The sequence below is a fragment of the Engystomops pustulosus genome, chromosome 9 (assembly GCF_040894005.1).
Source record: "Engystomops pustulosus chromosome 9, aEngPut4.maternal, whole genome shotgun sequence".
In the NCBI taxonomy this organism is placed as follows: domain Eukaryota; kingdom Metazoa; phylum Chordata; class Amphibia; order Anura; family Leptodactylidae; genus Engystomops; species Engystomops pustulosus.
Window position 1 is genome coordinate 92,388,764 of NC_092419.1, and position 17,842 is coordinate 92,406,605.

The 17,842-nt window shown below is 45.2% G+C and overlaps 1 long non-coding RNA gene across 1 annotated transcript in view; it reads left to right on the forward strand.

Moving 5' to 3' along the window:
- The window catches only part of LOC140076727 (uncharacterized), a 187,559-nt gene that overhangs the window by 96,239 nt on the left and 73,478 nt on the right, over positions 1-17,842 (forward strand). The window contains exon 2 of the long non-coding RNA XR_011849645.1: positions 11,298-11,362. This is a non-coding gene — a long non-coding RNA (uncharacterized lncRNA). The remainder of the gene's footprint in view (positions 1-11,297; positions 11,363-17,842) is intronic.

Consider the following 17,842-nt stretch of genomic DNA (forward strand, 5'->3'; position numbering starts at 1 on the left):
TTACTGGGACTCGTGGTAGAGCACTGTTGAGGCCAGAACAGTGCGAACAGGTGATGTCGTGGATTGCCGACAATGCTTCGAGCAATTTGTCCACCAGTCAGTCTTCCACGCAGTCCACCCATGTCACCGAAATCGGCACTCCTCCAGCTCCTGCACCTCAGCCTCCTCCCCCCAGTCTGCCCCCTCCCAGGAAAATTTGGCATTTGAACCGGCATACTCTGAGGAACTGTTTTCTGGACCCTTCCCACAGTCACAAACCACTTGTCCGGTTGCTGCTGAGCAATTTTCCGATGCCCAGGTTTTCCACCAGTCGCAGTCTGTGGGTGATGATGACCTTCTTGACGTAGTGGAAGAAGTGTGTAAAGAGGTGTCCGACGATGAGGAGACACGGTTGTCAGACAGTGGTGAAGTTGTTGTCAGGGCAGGAAGTCCAAGGGGGGAGCAGACTGAGGGATCGGAGGATGATGAGGTGACAGACCCAAGCTGGGTTGATAGGCCGGGTGAACACAGTGCTTCTGAGACGGAGGAGAGTCCTCGACCAGCACAGGTTGGAAGAGGCAGTGGTGGGGCCAGACGGAGAGGCAGGGCCAGAGCTGGTGCATCAGCGCCAAATGTGTCAACTAGTGAAGCTCCCGTGGCGAGGGCTCCTGCGGCGAGGGCTAGATTTTCAGAAGTCTGGAGGTTCTTTAAGGAAACACCGGATGACCGACGGACTGTGGTGTGCAACATTTGCCAAACCAGGATCAGCAGGGGTTCCACCACTAATAGCTTAACTACCACCAGTATGCGCAGGCATATGAATGCTAAACACCCCACTCAGTGGCAACAAGCCCGTTCACCTCCGGCCGTGCACACCACTGCTCCTTCCCCTGTGTCAGCTGATAGTCAGCCCCCTGCCCAGGACCCTGCCACAAAAACCCCATCGTCGCCTCCACGATCCTCCACAGCATCCACCAGCGTTCAGCTCTCCATACCCCAGACGCTGGAGCGGAAACGCAAATATAGTGCAACCCACCTGCACGCCCAAGCCCTTAATGTCCACATCTCCAGATTGCTTAGCCTGGAGATGCTGCCCTATAGGCTAGTAGAGACCGAGGCCTTTCGCAACCTCATGGCGGCGGCCGCCCCTCGGTATTCGGTCCCCAGCCGCCACTACTTTTCCCGATGTGCCGTCCCAGCCCTGCACCAGCACGTGTCAGACAACATCATCCGTGCCCTGACCAACGCCGTTTCTGACAAGGTCCACCTGACCACGGACACGTGGACGAGTGCTGCCGGGCAGGGCCACTATATATCGCTGACGGCACATTGGGTTAACTTGGTGGAGGCTGGGACCGAGTCTGACCCTGCGGCTGGTCATATACTGCCGACGCCGAGGATTGCGGGGCCTACCTCGGTCCAGGTGTTTCAGGCCTACTATGCCTCCTCCTCCTCCCACCCCTCCTCCACCTCCTCCTCCGAACTACCATCCGTGGGCATGGCGCCATCAGTCGGTAGCTCTAGGCACAGCAGCAGTGCCGTCGCTAAGCGACAGCAGGCGGTGCTCAAACTGCTGAGCCTAGGCGATAAAAGGCACACCGCCCAAGAACTATTACAGGGCATCACGGCGCAGACTGATCTGTGGCTGGCACCGCTGAACCTGAAGCCAGGCATGGTTGTGTGTGACAATGGCCGTAACCTGGTGGCGGCTCTGCAACTCGGCAGACTGACACATGTGCCATGCCTGGCCCATGTGTTAAATCTGATAGTTCAGCGTTTCCTCAAGACATACCCCAATCTGTCTGATTTGCTCACGAAGGTGCGCCGCATCTGTGCGCATTTCAGGAAGTCCAGCACAGATGCTGCCACTCTCAGGGCAGCGCAGCGCCGCCTCCAACTGCCCGCTCACCGACTGTTGTGCGACGTGCCCACGAGGTGGAATTCAACACTGACCATGTTATCCAGAGTTTACCAGCAGCGCCGAGCGATTGTAGACTGCCAGATGTCAACTTCCACCAGAACTGGTAGTCAGGTCAGTCAGCTTCCTCAAGTCTACAATGAGGAGTGGACGTGGATGTCTGATATCTGTCAGGTGCTGAGTAACTTTGAGGAGTCAACACAGATGGTCAGTGGCGATACCGCCATCATCAGCCTCACCATCCCGCTGCTTGGCCTGTTGAAAAACTCTCTGATCAGCATGAAGTCGGAAGCTTTGCGCTCGTCACAAGAGACGGGGGAAGAAGATTCCCTTGTTGATAGCCAAAGCACCCTTAGGTCTGTTTCTCAGCGCATATCGGAGGAGGTGGAGGTGGAGGAGGATGAGGAGGAAGAGGAGGAGAATGTTGGCGAGACACAAGAGGGGACCATTGTTGAGTCCTTCACTGTTCAGCGTGTATGGGCAGAAGAAGAGGAGTTGGAGGAGTTGGAGGAGGAGGAAATGGACAGTCAGGCCAGTGAGGGGAGTGAATTCTTACGCGTTGGTACTCTGGCGCATATGGCAGATTTCATGCTAGGCTGCCTATTCCGTGACCCTCGCGTTCAAAGAATTTATTCCAGCACCGATTACTGGGTGTTCACTCTCTTGGACCCACGGTACAAGCAAAATCTTTCCACTCTCATCCCTGGAGAGGAAAGGAGTGTGAGAATGCATGAATACCAGCAGGCCCTGGTGCACAAGCTGAAACAGTATTTCCCTTCTGACAGCGCTAGCGGCAGAGTGCGTAGTTCTGCGGGACAAGTAGCGAGGGAGAGTAGGCGAGCAGGCAGCTTGTCCAGCACTGGCAAGGGTACACTTTACAAGGCTTTTGCCAGCTTTATGTCACCCCAGCAAGACACTGTCACCTGTCCCCAGTCTCGGCAGAGTAGGGCTGATCTTTACAGAAAGATGGTGAGGGAGTACGTAGCTGACCATACCATAGTCCTAAATGATCACACAGCTCCCTACAACTACTGGGTTTCAAAGCTGGACTTGTGGCACGAACTGGCGCTTTACGCCTTGGAGGTTCTTGCCTGCCCTGCCGCTAGCGTCTTGTCCGAGCGGGTTTTCAGTGCAGCTGGTGGCATCATCACCGATAAGCGTACACGCCTGTCGACTGACAGCGCTGACAGGCTGATGCTTATTAAGATGAATAAAGCCTGGATTTCTCATAATTTCCAATCTCCACCAGGTGAAGGAAGCTCAACCTGAATAATTTATCCACTCCTCCTCCTCCTCATTTTCCTCCTTCTCCTCCTCTTTGTACAGTAAAGCAGAGGAAACTGGCTATTTTTTGACAGGGCCCACTGGCTCTAGCTATAGTACTTTATGCATTTAATTTTTCTGGAGGGCCACCGACCCGGTCCTCTGTTTTAAACAATTTTTGGGAGTGCCACATACAGGCACTCAATCTATTCAATTTTTCTGGAGGGCCACCTACCTGCTCCTCTGGTTTGAAAACTTTTTTGGACTGCCACATACAGGCACTCAATCTATTTCATTTTTCTGGAGGGCCACCTACCTGCTCCTCTGGTTTGAAAACTTTTTTGGACTGCCACATACAGGCACTCAATCTATTCAATTTTTCTGGAGGGCCACCTACCTGCTCCTCTGGTTTGAGAACTTTTTTGGACTGCCACATACAGGCACTCAATCTATTCCATTTTTCTGGAGGGCCACCTACCTGCTCCTCTGGTTTGAAAACTTTTTTGGACTGCCACATACAGGCACTCAATCTATTTCATTTTTCTGGAGGGCCACCTACCTGCTCCTCTGGTTTGAAAACTTTTTTGGACTGCCACATACAGGCACTCAATCTATTCCATTTTTCTGGAGGGCCACCTACCTGCTCCTCTGGTTTGAAAACTTTTTTGGACTGCCACATACAGGCACTCAATCTATTCCATTTTTCTGGAGGGCCACCTACCTGCTCCTCTGGTTTGAAAACTTTTTTGGACTGCCACATACAGGCACTCAATCTATTCCATTTTTCTGGAGGGCCACCTACCTGCTCCTCTGGTTTGAAAACTTTTTTGGACTGCCACATACAGGCACTCAATCTATTCCATTTTTCTGGAGGGCCACCTACCTTCTCCTCTGGTTTTTCTGACTGGAGTAGTCGTGGAGGTAGGTAAAAATTAACTTTTATTCAAGAGTTATTAAAAATGGCTCCAGTATGACAAACAAAACAAAAATGTTCAGAATGTACCGTGTATTATGTGACATTCTGCAGAGCCAGAGGTAAGTATGGTAGTTTGGGCTACGACTAACACACGCCGGCGCCCACCATCAGGACGCCGGCGTTCCATTATGTTTTATGTTTTGTCCTGTATGTATTAGATTAGGCATAACAGCGCTTGACGTCCCAGCTCTATGTCTCCTGATGAGCCCTAGCATCCAGGGCGAAACGCGTAGAGCCTGAGCGCAGGGACTAAGAGAATCTAATTGATCTGTAGCTACTAGAGCCAGACTATTGGGCAATAGGATCAGAAGGTCCACGATCTCTCATCATTGGGGGATCGGTTGGCAGCTTAATACAATTTGCCGCGACCCTAACCTACACCAAAGTTGCCCATAGCAGTAATATACCTGGGGTACTTTATATGCCCGCAGCAATACTTACCTCTGGCTCTGCAGAATGTCACATAATACACGGTACATTCTGAACATTTTTGTTTTGTTTGTCATACTGGAGCCATTTTTAATAACTCTTGAATAAAAGTTAATTTTTACCTACCTCCACGACTACTCCAGTCAGAAATTCTAGTAAATTGTAGTCATAGGTTGATTACCATTATAGCTCATCAGTGATTTCCCTTCTCCTCTGGTTTGAAAACTTTTTTGGACTGCCACATACAGGCACTCAATCTATTCCATTTTTCTGGAGGGCCGCCTACCTGCTCCTCTGGTTTGAAAACTTTTTTGGACTGCCACATACAGGCACTATCCAAATTAAATTGTCTCCATAGCAGCCTCCACACGTTGTCTCCATTGCTACCAAAAGTCGTCCATATAGCTGCCTCCATACATCGTCCCTTTATCAAACGAGGTGTGTCAGGCAGAAATTTGGGTTGTTTTCATGGATTCCACATCAAAGTTGTTAACTTTGTCGCCACCCTGCTGTGTTATCCACAAAATATACTGGCAAACTTTTATCATTTACCGATATTATTTCAGCGCTTCTTGCGCATCTGTTTACATTCCCCTCACCCGCCATATCCTAAACTTATAAGAACGCTACTACACTTGATCTTATACAAAAGGTTCTTAGAAGTGCTGTTTGGGGAGTAGCCTAGAGACACGGGCTTGGATTGGCGAAAGCTCGCCTGGCAGCGGAGCGCCAGCTCCATGCCAAGATCCAACTAACATAGTTTTAACTGCAGCACCTTTAATCTACTACTAGTTCACTGCCTCCATACATGGTCCCCTTATCAAACGAGCTGTGTCAGGCAGAATTTTGGGTTGTTTTCATGGCTTCCATGTTAACTTTGTCGCCACCCTGCTGTGTAATCCACAAAATATACTGGCAAACTTTTATCATGTACCGATATTATTTGAGCGCTTCTTGCTCACCTCCTTTGGTTCCTCTCTGCCACCCATTGGTTTGAAGCCTGAGTCCATTTAGGGTATGTCGCCATGACACTCTCTAGCCTGCCGCTGCTGCCGCTGCCTCTGCATGCCGTCCCCTATAGTGTCAGGGTCAATTATTGGATGTTTTAGATGCTATCTAGCCTCATTCGGTCACTCTGTCATGGCCATGCTGTTGCCCATAATTTTGGCATAATGGTGCGATTAAGCAGCCTCAGAGGCATCCATGCATGCTGCCCCTGCTGTTTCCTGTCCATTTCCGTGGTGTTTCCATCCTTTTCTGAGGTTCCCAGGTGTTTGGCCAAGCTTCCCTGTGCAGAGCCTTGGTCCCCTTGAAAAATGCTCGAGTCTCCCATTGACTTCAATGGGGCTCGTTATTCGAGACGAGCACTCGAGCATCGGGAAAAGTTCGTCTCGAATAACGAGTACCCGAGCATTTTAGTGCTCGCTCATCTCTAATAATAAACCTACATAAATCTGGTATATCCACGATCATACCAACCCAAAGGATAAATGTAAGGTAACATTAGGAGCTTAAAGTCAAAAATGGAAATGCCAAAACAACTAAGGGCATCCGTGGTGAGGGGTTAAACCATTCTCTACTGCTACCGCTATTATATTGCATATAACTTACTTTTCCTCCGAAATTGATTCGAAATTTCAGATGTTTCACTATCTGCAAAGAAGTAAAGAGCAGAGAAAATCTTCTTATAATCAGATATCGATCACTAGATCACTTTATTAGGGGGTTAAACATAAGCAGAATCTGGTCTGGTTTATGACACTAAATGGTCATGGCCATAAGGAACGTATTGTCATGTCTGTGATCATTTTGTAGCAATCGGGTCATTGTCACATTGTTATTTCGGTATGAAAGTTTTTTGACCGGAGCTCTATAACTTCTTAGTCTTTCATCCTTATTTCAGATTCATGTGAGTTTCTTATTCCACACATAGGATCCCTTGATATATTTACAGACCAATCCGACCAAAAACGCTTCAGATGAAAATAAGGCATGGAACTGCTATAGTATTCTCCTAGTCCTCAAAATTCTCTTGGTGGTAAATTCCGCTTATCTGTGAAATAGAAGCGTTTTTGGTCAGATTGGTCTGTAAATATAACAAGGGATCCTATGTGTGGAATAAGAACCTCACATGAATCTGAAATAAGAATGAAAGACTAAGAAGTTATAGAGCTCCGGTCACACAATATAGCATTCATTTATTAGTTCCTTAGGGTGCGTTCACACGTTCAGTTTTTCAGATGCAGTTTTTGCTGTCTAAAGCAGGAGTGGAGTGAAAAAAGATGAGGAGCAGCTTCTACATATTTTCGCCCATTATGATTTACACCTGCTTTTGGCTTCAAAAACTGCATCTGAAAAACTGCTCCTGTTTACGAGGGAGTGCCGGAAATAGCAAAGCGCAGTCCTCTGCCATTTCCGTCACTACTTTTCTATTGAATGGATGCTCAACCTGGTGCTCCACCCAATAGTGAGAATGCGACCCCATTCTGATGATCATGGGAGGTCCTCATAGATCGGCTTGTTTCCCCCTATCGTGTGGATAACTTGAAAACTTAGTAAAACCCCTTTAAATTGGGTCCATTTCTCATTCTCTGAATAACCTGGTTAAATTTTCACAGATCTCTTGGACCAATACCTTAAGGTTTTTTTGTCGGAACCGGTGAGTTGGAGACCAAATCTGTGTAGCCATCACAGCAAACTCTATATAGCTTCATATTTCGTGGAGCCGTGACACAATTTTTTAAACAACTACTTGTAAAATAGAGATACAACTTATCATTTAGTAGTTAAATGTTGGACATGTTGAGGATTGTAGTGGATGAAAGTGGGATAAGAAGTAAAATCTGAGTACTTGCTGGGCAGACAAGATGCCCATGGACTATTTACTAAATTTATTGCCATTCCTACAAGTCGGATTTGGTTACAAAGTTGCGTTTGGTACCAAGGTCTTGGGTTGATGGTTGTTATTGGAGTCAGAAGAATTGAATTTATTTTTCGCGACACATGTAATTTATGCCCCTGGGTCATCGAGAGCTTCAAGTGACTTTTTAACATTGATCAGGCGAATGTCACCCATTGTTGCTGGTACACAACACTTTCCGTGTTGACTTAGGGTTAAATCAAGAATGACCACACAAAGAGGTTAGCTGAAGAGGCTTGACGGATTTTATTTTTCTACTAAGCAACTAATCCGTCTCTCTTGTTTGGATTGCAAAGAGCGGAAAATGGGGTCACACTTCTACGTACAGAGATAATAAAAAAGGGCAAGAGGAAAAGTGAAGGCTGCAATGAATAACTCTGGATTGGAATAAAACATGTATGAAGTAGAAGTGACACACAAAAATATTCACTCAAAAAATGTATTATTTTTTGTAATTATGGACGTTAAACAAGTAGAAAAGCATTAGAGACGCCAATGACTGTAAGAAAAAATGTGTTAAAATGTAACAATTGTGCACAATACAAGGTAGTACCTGGGTTACCTACAAGATAGGTTCCTTGGGATTGTACTTAAGTTGAATAAAAGTCGGAACTGTATATTTTATAATTGTAACTCCAGACAAAAAAAAATTTTGTGCCTGTCATAATTGGATTTTCTAAATATTTTGCTGTAATGGGAACAAGGATGTTCAATAAAACTTCATTCCAGACACCTTACAGATGATCATTGCTGTCTGGAACTAAAGTAAAGCATCCAGAGAGCTTCACCATAGGTCACAATGTCTTTAACTAGGGGTCGTCTGTAAGTCGGGTGTCTTTAAATAGGGGACTGCCTATATAGGAAACTTGGGTGGACAATGTGTAGATACAATTGAGATGTATTGAAAATAAGGCATGATTTATGGGATTTTGTGATATTGATGCCCAACGATATCCATAAGATTGGTTTTCAATATAAGATTGGTGAGGGTCAGTCATCGATTCAGTCATTGATTTCAGAACTGAAATCAACACAAGGAATGGAGCCAGGAGTCCAGTTGAAATGCCGTTCCTATGATGGGGCTTCTGAATCTGAATGGCATTGTGCATAGGGCAGACCACCGCTGCTCAGATGATTTCGACAGCTTAGTGTCGTACCCCTGGAGCCCCTAAGGCTCATTTGCAAGCTCTGTGCAGCACTGCATAATCTGTGTGCACTATATAAATAAAGGAATTATTATAATTATTATTTGCATACAGTTTTTTTTATCCTGGTGGTAGATGTTCTTTAAGAACAAACCTAAAGAACCCGTCTTGTACATAACCCGGGGACTGCCTGTATTACACACTGTGATGATAGTGGGATGTATATGAGTTGGAAAAACACTTGTCCTGCCTATCATTTCCCTGATAAATGAGCAATGACTCGTCTGTGAAAATACCATTACTGATCGATAGCATTAGTGATCACTCATTCATCTCCCTCCATTCATTGTATTGTGTCATAACGTGCTGAGTATCATCAATTATCACTTGTTACTGTAACAAAGCTGTCACTGTGGTAGTCACTCCAAGTTCTGTCACAGCACAATGGATGGTCCAAATAACACAAACACTTATCGAGCCGCCATCTACTGCACATTAACTGATGATATTGGAGGGTTATATAGTGCCAGTGCCACAGCCGACAATTGGTAGGAAAAAAAAAGTATCAATGTGTATTGTATGTGTGATTTTAAATATATAAAAAAATTAATATACTTGAGTATAAGCCCACCGAGTATAAGCCGAGGTACCTAATTTTAACACATAAAACTGGGAAAACCTATTGACTCGAGTATAAGCCGAGGGTGGGAAATGCATTGCTCACAGCCTCCCAGTATATAGCCAGCCACCTCCCTTAAGTATATAGCCAGCCAGCCCCCTGTGGTACATAGCTAGCCCTGTAGTATATAGCCAGCCAGCCCATATAGTATATAGCCAGCCCCTGTAGTATACAGCCTGCCAGCTCCTGTAGTATACAGTCTGCCAGCCCCTGTAGTATGCAGCCTACCAGCCCCTATAGTATACTGCCTGCCAGCCCTTGTAGTATTCTGCCTGCTTGCCTGGGATTATGACGTTTTGCTGTCTGGAGATACAAGAGATTTTTATGATCTGTATATACCCAGACCGGAGGGTGAGCTCTCTACAAAAGACATCGCCATTCTTCCAGGGCCAGTTTAATGGCTAAAAGTTCTCTATCTCCAATAGAGTAATTTCTCTCTCTCCGGGAGAAAAAGTTTTAGAAAAGAATCCGCATGTGAGTGTTCGGCCCTTAGGCCCTTTCTGGGTGAGCACCGCCTCAGCACCTACGGAGGATGCATCCACCTCAAGAAGAAAAGGCTTCTCCGCGTCAGGCCTAGTGAGAACAGGAGGGAAGGCGAAGGCAGACTTTAAATTTGTGAAGGCCTCTTCAGCCGTTGAGGGCCAGAGGCGTGGATTAGCCCCCTTCTGGGTGAGCACCAATGGCAAACACCAGAGTGGAGTAATGTGGAACAAACTGCCGGTAATAGTTTGCGAAGTTGAGGAACCTCTGAATGGCTCGTAGACCTTCTGGACGCGGCCACTGCAGAACTGCAGACCCACCAGGAGAGATGAGGTAGAGCGTTGCAGCACACAGAAGGACAGTCTCTCCTTATGCAAAACACTGACCTGCAGGGAAATTGGCTTGGTGTGGTACCGGACCGGATCAGAGAGGACCGAAGAGATGACCAGAGGCTCCTCAAGAAGGACCACAGGGATGTGATGCCAGGAGACCAAAGAGGCATCCACAAAGTTCCCTGCAGAAACGGCGTCCAAGAAAGCAGAGACCTGGATCTGGGTGCAGGTACCAATGCTGAGAAGCACAGGCATAGTCAGGCGTGGAGAAGCTTTGCTTACACCTAGGGATGTTTCTTCCAAGAACCCTAGGTGCTGGTGTTTCCTGGATGTTGGGAACTAACAAGGCAAGACCCAATAAAGTACTCAAGACTGGCACAATACAGGCAGAGGTTTCCCTGATGTCTTCTGAAACGCTCCTGGGAGGAGAGTCTGGCTCTGAAGGTATGGCCAGATGGTATGGTTAGATGAAACTATTTCTCCCAGGAAAGGCCTATGAATAGTAGGATTATGACTTATTGCAGGAATATGCTTTAGACTGGCCTTGAATATATTGTGAACAACTCATACAATGGGCTGTATTGACAAGTAACTGGGTTCACTCATCTTGTGCTGACCTGTTGGGGCTTATTATTTCATCACAAACCGGGACAATTGTGGAACCAGAGTTTTGTAGCTCCTTGGTAATGGACCTCTAGAACTGTTTGGCCACGGCACACCAAATTTCACAGTTCATGGTATAAGTTGGGACGCAGCTGTCTCATCTCTTCATCATCATCTTATTAGAGTTAATACTGTAGAAAACACCTCATCCAAGTCGAGGAGGGGATATATATATATATTTTTTTATTTTTTTCTGGCGGAAGCAAAGTTTCCATTCTCTTATCTCGAGAAGTCCAGATGTTTAACACTGATGTCAGAGTAGAGAAAATGTTCAAGGATTTTGGCACTGATGGGGTCCATGTTTAACCTCTTGTATTACATGACTGAAGCTGCTGAGAAGAGGGAACTATCTCTAACGATTTGGTTATTGTCTTTCAAGTGTTTACTTCCTTTATGATCCAAAAATTTCTTTCTCCGACATCCTCACGTTTTAGGTCTCTTTCACTTGCTATATTTGTATTTCTCTAAAGGTTTCTGATTTATTCATACGTCCTTGAATTTTCTGTTTTACAGGGGATTTTCCAGCTTGCGGCGGAAGGCGGCTATTTCTGCAACTTTACGTTGATGCTGATATTGGGGTAGGTTACCAAGAGTTTACTACAAGACAATAGTGCTATAAGTATGAATTCTGCCAGGTCTTAGGGTATGTCATCTGCATTAGGAGTCAATTTTACATTCATTTGAATACAAATGCTTATAAAATATATTCCATCGTTAAGATATAAAAAGATCTGGATATTATTCAGCGATCTATTGCTACTAAGCTACATTAAATAAATAAGAGCTCAAGGTTTCTTAGTTACATTTTCCTACATTTTTGTTACATTTTGGCACAATTTTAAACTACATTTGAGTTAAATTTAAGCAAAAATATGCAAATGCACCAAAACTGAACCAATGAAAAAGAGCAGCCTAAGATAAACAACCCCCATTGAGTTTACATACCAGGAAAGCTCCTGTGTATACACCAAATGTATCCATAGACTATAATGGCATCCCTTATGCCATTGTCTGCCCAGAATATGTCATGTCCTGCTGGAGAGCCCAGCATACACTCAGCGGAGGCCATAACCCATGAGTGACAGGTGCAACTGTATTGCATTCATACCTGATCTCTGCTGAGTGTACGCTAATTTAAAGAAAACCTACCATCACGGATCTACCATCAGTTGCCAATATCTTGATAACAGATTTATCTTGTAAAATTACATGAAGAGGCTACTGGGATGTGGAGTAGCTGCGCCATGGAGCGGTACTCCGCGCCCCAGTAGCCTCTTTGTGGCCTCCTACCCTATGTTCAGCATGAAGCCAATGGGTCTGCGCATGTGCAGTGGCCCCGGCTTTGAAGCCGAGACTGAACAGCCGAGCGTGGCCTCTCGGACATGTGCGTACAGAAGATAGGGAACAGATCATGTAATTTGCATATACACAAGATAAACTTTTTTTCAAGATATCGGCCCATTCAAGATTTTGAAATAAAAAGAATAGGACTTGTTCCTAGTAAAGGAACCGGCCATCGGATCTACCTTATAAGGTAGATGCCTGATGGTAGGTTTTTTTTAAGGACAGTGACTTCACTGAAGACACCCAAGAAATGGACCAATTTTGACTCCTCCTTCCGCTCAGGGGGGAGAGATGGAACAGGAGGATGTATCCCATTGTATGTCTTTTACCCGCATAGTAAGGATACATCCGGAATCTGCCCCACGTAGCCCTACAGCTGAGGGCTAAAAATCTGAATGTAGCCTTAGCCCCCCATAGCTCTGGGCCCCCACATACCATCCAGTACTGCTTCTTGTGAACAGGTCATAAAGGTTGGAAATTCACACCAAATTGATCAAATGTCCCATGATGTTTTTGTCCATCTTATAAGACTTTGTGAGAATGTGAGATGTTGCTACACTTAAAGTGAGATTGTAACAATTTTTACTGCTTTTCCAAATGTCAGATTTAGGGTTCATTTACAGGGCTCACTCTTCCCTTCTCCATTGTAAATAGCACTGCCCGGCCATACATGCTCTCTCTTTTCCCCTTGTACAATGCCACATGTGTGTCACCATAGCAGTCTATGGGATGATTTACATTCCCACAACAGCTGTGTGAATATAGCCTTAAAGGGAACCTACCACCACAAATCTACCTGTAAAGGTAGATCGGTAGATAAAGGTAAGGGCTAATCCTCACGTCCCTACACTGTTTCGCTAATTTCTATTATCTCTATATGTAAATTTTGTTATGCGGCTACTGGGGGGTGGAGTAGCCGCAGCTGAGGCTACGCGGCACGGCTACTCCACGCCCCAGTAGCCTCTTTACTCCTCCTACCCACAATCTTCGGCACGCAGCTGCTCGTAGCTGCGTGCCCTCGTCCGACGAACCTGTCGTCTGCGCATGCTCTATTGACACCTATGGAGCCCCTCGGGCTCATTTGCATGTAGTCCTTCATCTTGGTGGTAGATGCCCTTTATAATTTTTGGCCGCATATGAGCCGTCTGCTCTCCCATCTTGCAGTCGCTGGAGCTTTATCTTTTGAGGGCCCAGCTTCATTATTCAGGCACACTCTTGACGTGTGCCTGTAGCGAGTGTGGTCCCGCTCTTCCTGCGTATTGCGCCAGTTATCTGTCCATCTGCCGCCATCTATCTACACGTCCCTGAACTTCAGAGACCCTCGGCTGATAATTCCATGTCACACAATCAATTTTATAGCATTTTTAATGACAGTGACCTTGTTACCGAACATTCTTTGTGTTCCAGGCTTGTTCCATCCAGGCCTCCATTAGAAATCTTCTAATTGCGATGACAATCAAAGATTATTTAGAAACAAGAGTAGTTGAAAACTAATGGTAGAAGAACTCTACCATTAATCTTTACTAATGACATAAATTTCATTCCGGTAAGTGATTGGAACATAAAGTGCTTTAAATTGACAATACTGTATATGTATTGTATATTCGAGAGTACTTATTCAATTAGTCCATATGGTAATATTAAAAGAAAAGTTCTGAGTATTGTCATCAAACAACCAACTTTGTATAGGTCAAGAGTTATAGAGATTATCACAACTAATGCAGGTGATGGAGATGGAACTTTGTCAGAACTTCAGTTACATACGAGGGTGGTTCCATTAGTACCAAGGTTAGAAATGAAGACACCATTTTTTCAAATTTTTTTTTTTTATTTTTCAACCTTTTAGAAAGATATACTTCTCCCAATGTTCCTGCTATTTTTTTAACCCCTCCAAAAAAATAGGATTTATCAAACTTGGATTTAAAACTAACTAAGTTGTTTTCAATAAACATGCATTATCAGTAATGGATTATATCATAGATGGTTTGGGTGGTAGCCTGGGGCACATGACCACCCAAACCACCCACCAAATTTTATACACAGAAGGACCTTCACCCATGAAATCCTTATACATATGTTCCTGTTCTCAATACACAAGAGCCAATTCAGGACCTTTTGAAGGTCCTCTAAAGGCCCCGAAATCTCAGATTGAAAGTCAGCAGAATATAGTACCATATGTAGAAAGTGAATTCCAGACTATAGGGGCTATAATATTCATACAGCCTATGGCAGTTGTAATCCACTCCTGTGCATTATCACCTATCAACAGTATCAGGGATACGTTCTAGGTTGTTGGGGATCTGCCTGTTGGGACCATCACCAACCTACATGACATGTTGCAGTGAGCTCAGCAGATTTTTGTGGCAAATAACCTTTTAAAGAGCATTCAGAAAAGCGAGTGTGTGAGCTTGGTGGCGAGTGTGCGTTGATCCTAAGTGTGTGCAGTGTCCAAAGTGGGATTTAGGATTAAGGGACTTAAGGTTGAGGGACGTTAGGTAACTGCTGTATTTTGTGTTACTTGTAGGCTACATGCACACTGCCGTTGCCCGCCGCACCGTAGCATGGCAGGCACACGGCAGCGCACGGGGAGAGGAGGAGGGGAGAGCGCTGCTCACCCCCGCCCCTCTCCATAGGGATAAATGGCGAACGGCGCCGTATTACAGGAAAAGATAGGACATGTCATATCTTTTTCCCGGGTACGGAGCGGTACGGTGCCGCACGTGTGGGCGCCGTGAGCCCATTGAAGTGTATGGGGAACGTATATCGGCCGTATATACGCCCCCCATACATGTGTGTGATTGCAGCCTTACTGTGAATTCTTCTTTTCTTCTGTATTTCTTTTGTAATCTCCATTAGAACAATGGACTCCATAAGTGCCATTGCCACACATTGTACATCCTGTGCCATGTATGCTTGTTTTTTCTTGAACAGCTGTTTGAGGGGGAATACTGCTGTGTGGGATGTGTGAAAATTGCTCATCTGGAAGCCCAGATTCTGGATCTAAATGAGCAAGTTTCAAGGCTGCGGGCAATTGACAATATGGAGCGAAGTTTGCTGCTCCTGGAGCACAAACTCTCTGGGGAAGATGGTTGTGGGGAGGGAAGTATGGAGGTGCAGAGTGAGGGGGCAGCTAGTTGGGTAACATGTAGAAGGCGGGGTAGAGGGAAGAGTTGCAGGGAGTCTAGTCCTGATCTGGTGCACCCCAATAAGTTTGCCAGGCTGGGGGATGAGGGGGATATCAGCTCTGGGGTAGCAATGCTGCAGCAAGACGTGGCCTCTAGAAACCAGGGGACTGTCTGCTCCAGTAAGAAGGGTAATGGGAGCACAGGCAAGGTCAGACAGGTGCTGGTAGTGGGAGATTCGATTATTAGGGGAACACACAGGGCAATCTGTCACAAAGACCGTGCATACTGAACAGTGTGTTGTTTGGCAGGTGCTCCGGTTCGGCATGTTGCGGATCGGGTTGACAGATTACTGGGAGGGGCTGGTGAGGAACCAGCGGTCATGGTCCACATTGGCACTAATGACAAAGTAAGAGGTAGGTGGAAGGTCCTTAAATTTTATTTGCAATGATTTAGGCCATAAGCTCAGGGCAAGGACCTTAAAGGTAGTTTTCTCCAAAATACTGCCTGTACCACGTGCCACACCAGAAGCAGGAGATCAGGGAGGGAAATAAGTGGCTCAAAAGTTGGTGTAGGAAGGAGGGCTCTGGGTTCATGGAGAACTAGGCTGACTTTTCTGTCAGCTACAGGCTCTACAGTAGGGATGGGCTGCACCTCAATGGGGAGGGTGCAGCTGTTTTTGGGGAAAAAATGGGTCGAAGGTTGTAGGAAGGTTAAAACTAGAGACATGTACACAAGAGGAACTGGAACTCTTAATGTTGAAGCGCAAATATGATATAGTGGGTATCAGCGATACATGGCTGGACAGTAGCTATGACTGGGCTGTTACTATAGATGGTTATAGTCTTTTTAGAAAGGATCGTATAAATAAAAAAGGGGGAGGGGTTTGTTTATATGTGAATTCTTGCCTCAAGCCTGTCTTGCGAGATGACATCAGTAACGCAAAGGCAAATGTGGAGTCCCTATGGACTGGGGGGGCAGAAACCTGGAGGTCCTTCAAAGGCAGCAGGTTCTTGTCCACAACTAAAGACAATTACCTGTCGCAGCTAGTCCTGGAGCCAAAAGGAGGGGGGGGCACTGCTGGACCTTATCCTAACCAACCGACCTGATAGAGTATCAAATCTACAGGTTAGGGGGAACCTGGGTAATAGTGATCATAATATCATTGATTTTGTATTACGCTTTACTAAGAACGTTAGGGAAGGGGCAACAAACACTAAACCTCAGGAGGGCAAATTTTCAGCAACTAAGGGAAGACCTTTTGGGCATAGACTGGGACAATGTTCTCAAAGACAAAAGCCAGAAACACATACCATATGGGAAAAAGCATAAGAGGAACAAGAAAAAGCCAATGTGGTTAACTAGTCTTGTAAGGAAAGCAATAAGCGAGAAAGATAAGGCGTTTAAGGTGCTAAAACGTAAGGGGAGCGATGAGGCATTACAGGATTATAGAGAGAAAAATAAATCCCTTAAAAAGCAGATAAAGGCCACAAAAATTGGCCTGAGAGAAATATTGCCAGGGAGAACAAAAATAATCCCAAATTATTTTTAAAGTATATAAATGATAAGAAACTAAAAACAGAAAGTGTGGGCCCTTTTAGGAATAACATGGGGGTCATGGTGGAAGGAGATGAGGAAAGGGCCAATCTACTGAATGTCGCCTTCTCGACTGTCTTTACCCAGGAAAATCCTTTGGTGGAAGACACAATGAGGAATAATGTAAATTGTATTTGGAATGTCAACAGTTTAACGCAGGAAGAGGTACAGCACCGCCTCGCAACCACTAAGATAGATAAATCACCGGGGCCAGATGGCATACACCCCCGGGTTCTGGATGAAGTATGTACCGTGATAGACAGACCGTTATTTTTTTAATTTGAAGATTTACTGAAGATTGATTATGTTCCACAGAACAAAAGCATAGCAAATGTACAAACCAATATACAAAAAAGGACCAAAAAGTGATCCTGGAAACTACACACCTGTGAGTCTAACTTCTCTGGTGGGGAAAATATTTGAGGGGTTTCTCCTGGAGTATCTCACTGTACATAACCTTATAACTCAGCGTCAGCATGGGTTTATGAGAGATTGGTCCTGTCAGACTAATCTGATTGGTTTCTACGAGGAAGTAAGTTCCATACTGGATCTGGGGGACGCTGTGGGGGGTCTCTGTTCTCGGGAGAAAGTGCAGAACAAATTGTATGGTGGATTTTCTCTTTTATAAATGTGTAAATTTAAGGGCTAAATGAACGTATAACTGGCACAATTTGACCATTCTAAATTTCACCTCCATTTTGATTCAACTACTATGAAGATCTCAAGGGGTTAACAATCTTCCTAAAAGCTGTTTCTGATAGGTTTAGGGGTGCACATTTGAAAATTGGTTGATTATATAGGGGGGGTTTTCATGTTAAATATGTAACATTTCATTGAAGACTGGATTTATCCCCAAAATAATCAATTCTGAAAAAACGATAATCGATTTGTAAGCCGCGTGACATGAAAATAAATTATCCAGACATTTAAAAAATGATGAAAATGTAAAGTAGACAGACATATAGTAAATGTTATTCAGCAACTTATTTAGGTGGT